Here is an 8,344-nt window from a genome sequence, read left to right as displayed (position 1 = left end):
CAAGGTCCATAAAGACATGGATGACAGAGTCTGGTGTGGATGAACTTGACTGGCCTGCACAGAGTCCTGACCTGAACCCGATAGAACACCTTTGGGATGAATTAGAACGGAGACTGAGAGCCAGGTCTTCTCCACCAACATCAGTGTGTGACCTCACCAATGCACTTTTGGAAGAATGCTGGAAAATTCCTATAAACACACTCCGCAACCTTGTGGACAGCCTTCCCAGAAGAGTTGAATCTGTAATAGCTGCAAAAGGTCATATTGAACCCTATGGGTTAGGAATAGGATGGCACTTCAAGTTCATATGTGAGTCAAGGCAGGTGGCCAAATACTTTTGGCAATACAGTGTATTTACTGGGGGTTGCTATCTTTTAAAAAGCAGTCCCGATGATGAACTCCCCGGATGATCGGAGGGTTTTTGTCCTTTCATTGTTCCAGTGGAACATCACACCGTCTTTATTGTCCCGAGCTTGACTTTTATGTCCGCGCAAATAGTCGCCGCCCGCCAATTAATCAGGAAAAAGCTCCGCTGTGACAGTCGGGGACGTTGGTGTGTTGCTCTCTGAACCATTGCCTGGTCCTCGTATATCACAGCTGCTGTTGGACCCTGACGAGGGGGCTCAGATTCAGCTGAAGGGGATGGAGAAAGGCAGCGTTGAACCAATACATAGAAACATTTATTATTTTTTTTTTTTTTATTAAAGGTCCCTTTTTCTACTACTTGTTTCCATTCAGAGGCCTGCCCATAAATGAACGTGTGAATAAACAGTATATGAATATAAATGATCATGATCTTTTTACACAATTGCCTATTCATTTTAATTAAAACATTTTTAAAAATATTTAGATTTTACGATAAAAAGAAAACTGCCAGCTCAGTCGCTAGAATTCTACTGTAAGGTGCACTTTGTACAAAACCCAAAACCAGTGAAATTGGCACGTTGTGTAATTCGTAAATAAAAACAGAATACAATGATATTCAATTGAATAGACTGCAAACTTTTTTTTTTTTGCAAATAATCATTAACTTAGAAGTTAATGGCAGCAACACATTGCAAAAAAAGTTGGCACAGGTGCATTTTTACCACTGTGTTACATGGCCTTTCCTTTTAACAACACTCAGTAAACGTTTGGGAACTGAAGAGACACATTTTTTAAGCTTTTCAGGTGGAATTCTTTCCCATTCTTGCTTGATGTACAGCTTAAGTTGTTCAACAGTCCGGGGGTCTCCGCTGTGCTATTTTAGGCTTCATAATGCGCCACACATTTTCAATGGGAGACAGGTCTGGACTACAGGCAGGCCAGTCTAGTACCCGCACTCTTTTACTATGAAGCCACGTGGCTTGGCATTGTCTTGCTGAAATAAGCAGGGGCGTCCATGGTAACGTTGCTTGGATGGCAACATATGTTGCTCCAAAACCTGTATGTACCTTTTAGCATTAATGGAGATGTGTAAGTTACCCATGTCTTGGGCACTAATACACCCCCATACCATCACAGAGGCTGGCTTTTGATCTTTGTGCCTATAACAATATAGATGGTTCTTTTCCTCTTTGGTCCGGAGGACACGACATCCCCAGTTTCCATAAACAATTTGAAATGTGGACTCGTCAGACCACAGAACACTTTTCCACTTTGCATCAGTCCATCTTAGATGAGTTCGGGCCCAGCGAAGCCGGCGGCGTTTATGGGTGTTGTTGATAAATGGCTTTCGCTTTGCATAGTAGAGTTTTAACTTGCACTTACAGATGTAGCGACCAACTGTAGTTACTGACAGTGGTTTTCTGAAGTGTTCCTGAGTCCATGTGGTGATATCCTTTACACACTGCTGTCACTTTTTGATGCAGGGATCGAAAGTGTTTTTCGGAATTTTTCTGCTAAAAAAAAGTCCACAGAACTTTCTTCCAGAAGGTCTTATTTTTGTCCATGTGATGTCAGATGAAACAAAAATGTAGCTGTTTGGCCACAATACCCAGCAATATGTTTGGAGGAGAAAAGGTGAGGCCTTTAAGCCCAGGAACACCATTCCTACCGTCAAGCATGGTGGTGGTAGTATTATGCTCTGGGCCTGTTTTGCTGCCAATGGAACTGGTGCTTTACAGAGAGTAAATGGGACAATGAAAAAGGAGGATTACCTCCAAATTCTTCAGGACAACCTAAAATCACCAGCCCAGAGGTTGGGTCTTGGGCGCAGTTGGGTGTTCCAACAGGACAATGACCCCAAACACACGTCAAAAGTGGTAAAGGAATGGCTAAATCAGGCTAGAATGAAGGTTTTCGAATGGCCTTCCCAAAGACCGACTTAAACGTGTGGACAATGCTGAAGAAACAAGTCCATGTCAGAAAACCAACACATTTAGCTGAACTGCACCAATTTTGTCAAGAGGAGTGGTCAAAAATTCAAGCAGAAGCTACCAAAAGTGCCTTATTGCAGGTAAACTTGCCAAGGGACATGTAAGCAAATATTAACATTGCTGTATGTATACTTTTGATTTGCTCACATTTTCAGTAGACCCATAATAAATTCATAGAAGAAGCAAACTTCGTGAATGTTTTTTGTGACCAACAAGTATGTGCTCCAATCGCCACATAGGAGTTGTAGAAATGATTGGAAACTCAAGACAGCCATGACATCATGTTCTTTACAAGTGTACGTACACTTTTGACCACGACTGTATATTCGTATAGTAATACTTGAGTGCATTGTATGGATATTTGTTGCAATACTGTGTACTTGTACATGTTTGTACATCTGTATACTCAAACATCTCCCTTCTCAGGGCGATTACATACGGAACCACTAGGGGTGTAACGGTACACAAAAATTTCGGTTCGGTACGTACCTCGGTTTAGAGGTCACGGTCCGGTTCATTTTCGGTACAGTAAGAAAACAACAAAATATACATTTTTTTTGGTTATTTATTTACCAAATTTGTAAACAATGGCTTTATCCTTTTAACATTGGGAACACTATAATAATTCTGCCCACGTTAATCAACATTAAACTGCCTCAAGTTGTTGCTCAGATTAAATAAAATGACAAAACTTTTCTTCTACATATAAAAAGTGCAACATTGAACAGTTTCAAGTCAACTCATCATGCTTAATTTATTACAGCATTTGGGAAGCCTGTAGATGATTTATTATGTAAATGTTATATTTGTATCAACATGTGATAGCAGGGACCCTGCCATTCAAAACTAGGCTGCTCCATTACTAATGATTAATGTAACTATAGCTGAAAAAATAGTACAATAGCAATAGGAGAGACTATTCATCCCTGAACACCATGGAGTTATACACACTACTGAAATGCTATAGTAGATAAAGATGTTCCTGTTTTCTCTCATGTATGGTAATCAACTGAAGGATGTTGTTCTGGCCCAAGGACTTCAGAGTGTAGAGATGACAGGATCTGCCCAATTTCCAGATTACTTCTTTTTGAAGTATTTTACGAACTCTTTTTGAACTATTTTATGGAATTCTTTTTTAAGTATTTTACGAACTCTTTTTGAACTATTTTATGGAACTCTTTTTTTTAAAGTATTTTACGAACTCTTTTTGAACGGACCATTCCTGTGAATTGGTTACGACATTTTCTGTGAACTTTTTGCTACCTTTGTCCTTTGGAAACAAAGGAGGCATGCAATCTTTTGGCAGAGCGTGCTGAGATACTGTACAAGAGTACAGTGTATCCAGGCGTGTCTCCTCAATTGAGTCCAAATTGAATTCTGTCTCTATTTAATTCTTTGCCTCTTGTCTATTTTAATAGATGTCATCAGTGTTTGAACCTGACAATTGTAATGTAGTAACATTCATAATAACAAGTAATATTTACGTATGGTGCACATCTTATGCTTACGACGACGTGTTGATACCTCAGACTAGGGCTGGGCGATATATCGAATATACTCGATATATCGCGGGTTTGTGTCTGTGTGATGTAGAAAATGACTATATCGTGAGTATTCGAGTATATATGAGGGGCCGTTAGGGACATTATTCAGAACTACCTCTTACATACACTACTGAAATGCTCTCACATAAACAACTGAAATGTTTTTCTCTCACACACACTACTGAAACACTTATACACACTACTGAAACACTCTTATACACACTACTGAAATGCTCTCACATAAACAACTGAAATGTTTTTCTCTCACACACACACTACTGAAACACTCTTATCCACACTACTGAAATGCTCTCACAAACAATTGAAATCTTTTTCTCACACACACACTACTGAAACACTCTTATACACACTACTGAAACACTCTTATACACACTACTGAAATGCTCTCACATAAACAACTGAAATGTTTTTCTCTCACACACACTACTGAAACACTTATACACACTACTGAAACACTCTTATACACACTACTGAAATGCTCTCACATAAACAACTGAAATGTTTTTCTCTCACACACACACTACTGAAACACTCTTATCCACACTACTGAAATGCTCTCACAAACAACTGAAATCTTTTTCTCACACACACACTACTGAAACACTCTTATACACACTACTGAAACACTCTTATACACACTACTGAAATGCTCTCACATAAACAACTGAAATGTTTTTATTTCACACACACACTACTGAAACACTCTTATGCACACTACTGAAACACTCTTATACACATTACTGAAATGCTCTCACATAAACAACTGAAATCTTTTTCTCTCACACACACACTACTGAAACACTCTTATCCACACTACTGAAATGCTCTCACAAACAACAGAAATCTTTTTCTCACACACACACTACTGAAACACTCTTATACACACTACTGAAACACTCTTATACACACTACTGAAATGCTCTCACATAAACAACTGAAATGTTTTTCTCTCACACACACACTACTGAAACACTCATATACACTACTGAAACACTCTTATACACACTACTGAAATGCTCTCACATAAACAACTGAAATCTTTTTCTCACACATTAGCAGTAGTGTGTATAAGAGTGTTTCAGTAGTGTGCATAAGATTGTTTCAATAGGCGTAATGATGCAGTTACATTATTATATTAACTATCAGGGACAGAAACTCTTCATTTAACATAATGTCCTTTTTTGCTGCTTCAACACAGCTCAATCAACACAAAAAAAGGTTAAGTGAAATAACAGACAGACAGGGCTTTGCTGTCCGTAACACACAGACACGCACAGACACACGCACACACACACATCGCAAAATGAACTAACGTTACACTAAAAGCGAATTAGCCTTCACCTCAAGCCAGGACTGCGAGCGAGCTGAGCTGCCGTTTATATTTCTAGAACGTCAACGAGCTCATAGTGATGTTACTAGTCGTTGACTGGGAGGTGTTTATTATCATTTGGGGAGAGTCCGCGGCCTGATGATTACCTGCTAGACGCTAAGCACTGACTACATGCGCTCTGAATACGCACTGCTGATTGGCTGTTACTGCTCTGTTTGTAACTAATCAGATGGTTGTGTGGGTGGGACAATGCTGGGTGCTGTGTAGAGGACTGACAGAGACAGGCAGAAGGAAGCGGAGCAGCTTGTTAAGACTTTAGCTTATATGTTCGAGTGGAAACTCGTTCGGTACACCTCCGAACCGAACCGAACCCCCCGTACTGGAACGGTTCAATAGAAATACACGTACCGTTACAACCCTAGGAACCACCCTTTGTTTACTTTCCTGGAAAAGTGGTCCCAGAGTAATTTAGTTGAATTGTAAATAAATATTTGTTTAAGAGAACGAGCAGGATTATTGACATTCCTCTTGTTGCCCGTGTGTTTGGTCGGTGTAAGCGGTCAGCTGGGCATCGACCGTTGCAGGCGGCTGACTTTTACCGATGTGCTGCGAGATCCTTATTGGCACAACAGGTGAGCTGCTATTGTTGCTGTCGCCGTCTCGCTGGCCTTTCCACAAACCAATAAAGATCATTGCTCGCACCGTCAACTTCCATTTCATAAGGTCAGCCTTGGCTGGAGTTTGCGCCGCGTGACGCTCACTTAATGCACTCTTAAATTCAAATCCTGCGCCGGTTTATTAGGACGGTGTGCGCGCGGACGCCGCGGGGGACGGAAGCGCGGGCGCGTGTGCATATCCGAACCATGCCCGCGCTCGATTTATAACATTATTGATCTTGCTGCCAGACTCTATCATGAAAAGACGGGGCGAACAATCTCCGAGGCGAGAGTCGAACCCAAAATCTGAAGCCGGACTTCCTCCCGCCCGACGCCTGCAGTCACTCCGCTGACGCCATTTATTTCTGCGCACCTCGCGAGGCGAGCCAAATGTCACGCTCCCAAGGCCGCTTGGCATCATTCATGCTGACAATTCTATTAAAAGTGCAATGAGAACGAGCAAATGAGTGGCATGAAATGAGCAGAGGCGTGAATATAGGGTGAGGGTTGACAAATCAAAGGAAAGCGCAAACCGCAGGAAGGATTCAACATGAGTAAACATATTTGTCAGAAGAATTGTATGTAAATTATCAAAAAACTTTCCGCTCTGAGTTACCAATGAACAGGCTGTTTTTGCTGCACCAAGCAAAGGCTTGGAAAATTCCATTGTGTACGATGGGAGGAGACGGGAGGGGGTTATCTATTGTCATCGAAGACCTGCTCAAGCTGAATCCAGGACCAGCCCAAGCCCGAGGCATCTTTTCCTTTTGTGTTAATGTGACCGAAAACAATGACTGTTTACATACTCCCCATTCCTTTAGAAACAGATGTTGTTATGTAAAAATGGAAAATCCAAATAAAAAGAGGTGGCGTACAATTTTTTGTCAGAGCATGGGTGACACTCTAAGAGGTTACAGGTCGACACGTTTCTCCTCAATTGAGCAAAATTGAATTCTGTCTCTGTTTAATTCTTTGCCTCTTGTCTTGTTTAATAGATGTCATCAGTGTTTGAACCTGACAATATTATTGCTTTGGAAAGTCATCCATATTTAGAATTGATGCGGGATTCAAGTGCAATGTAATGTAATTCCGCGGACAGGGGCTAGTGGGCAGCCTAGGATGCTTTGTTGGGTCTTTTCCTGTCTTCAGTAGATCAGTCTTTTTTAATCACTGAGATATTGTCTGGTGTGCCGTGGGAAATTATGCAACTTCACCTAATTGGTCCCAAAATATATTTTTTGCAAATCAATAATTATAATCTTCAAATCATGTGCCGTTCCTTAGTGTCTGTGCTGTGTAGAGCTCGGCAGGGTAACCACGTAGTACTCCGTGTCAGTAGGTGGCGGCAGGTAGGTAATTGCGTTGTAAAAGTCGGAGCGTGGGTTTTGTTTTACAGCACGGTATTTTAATATTTATACATATACAAGTGCAACTTAAAACAAATGCATTATCGTGTATTCATGCCAGCAATTTTGATAATTTATTTTGATATTGTGTGGCTATAGGATTTTAATAAATATATCTTTTATTAGTATTATAGACTTTTAATTTAATGCTTTTGCAATCATTTTGTAACCATTATCCATCCAAGCAACCGTCAACTTGCACTTATTTATTATTTTAAATGTATTTATCTATTCATGTATTTTACTAGTAGTATTTTTAGCTGAATGAAATGGAGATATCCCTGAAAGTAGACAAAGAGCTGTCGCCGTTAGGGATGATGCTCGAAACCGGTTTTCCAGGTTGTTCGATAAGAAAAGAACCGAGTCCTCTGACTCAAATCCCTTTTTGAGAACCGGTTCCGGTTATCGAGACCACTATAGTAAAGAAAAAGAGTTGGTTCTTTATTCGAATCCCTGAGAACGAATCCTTTCCCCCCGTGGGACGCAATGTTATGCCCATTTGATTGTAGACTCTTACTGACACCTTGTGGCGATAAAATACTACGCGTCATTAGTTTGGGCACTTCCGGGTTGGCGAGTCAGTTCAGTTCATGAGACAATTGAGAAGTAGACAAGTTGTGTTAGCTGAGCTAACACAACTTGTCTACTTCTCTACTTAGACTTATCTTTTCCAAGGCTTGTAGGAGGCTCCTACAAGCCTTGGAAAAGATAAGTCTGTAAGTAAACTGTTTAACTTGTTTATATAACTCAATATTAAGGTGGAAAGTGTTTCAATTTGATAGTAAGATGTCTATTGAAAAACGATTTTTGTGCACTGTTTCAATGGATGTTTTGAGGACTTAAAATCGCTGCCAGTCGTGTATTTCCACCATCGAAATAGTTTCAACACTCAGAAGTATTTGTTTGATGATAGTACTGTATATTTGTGTGAAACTAATATTTACATATTTTGTATTACATTTCAGTATGTTAATTGAATCACATAGCTTATACATTTGTCATTGTGTGTACTTCAGTTTAAAAAAAAAAA

The 8,344-nt window shown here is 40.2% G+C and overlaps 1 protein-coding gene across 1 annotated transcript in view; it reads left to right on the top strand.

The window, feature by feature from the left end:
* The window catches only part of asic1b (acid-sensing (proton-gated) ion channel 1b), a 481,184-nt gene that overhangs the window by 227,015 nt on the left and 245,825 nt on the right, over nt 1–8,344 (top strand). The gene's annotated exons all lie outside the window — the stretch shown is intronic.

Source organism: Nerophis lumbriciformis, linkage group LG03 (assembly GCF_033978685.3).
Source record: "Nerophis lumbriciformis linkage group LG03, RoL_Nlum_v2.1, whole genome shotgun sequence".
In the NCBI taxonomy this organism is placed as follows: Eukaryota; Metazoa; Chordata; class Actinopteri; order Syngnathiformes; family Syngnathidae; genus Nerophis; species Nerophis lumbriciformis.
Note: the sequence above shows the minus strand (reverse complement) of the source record. Positions and strands in the feature narration are given on the sequence as shown.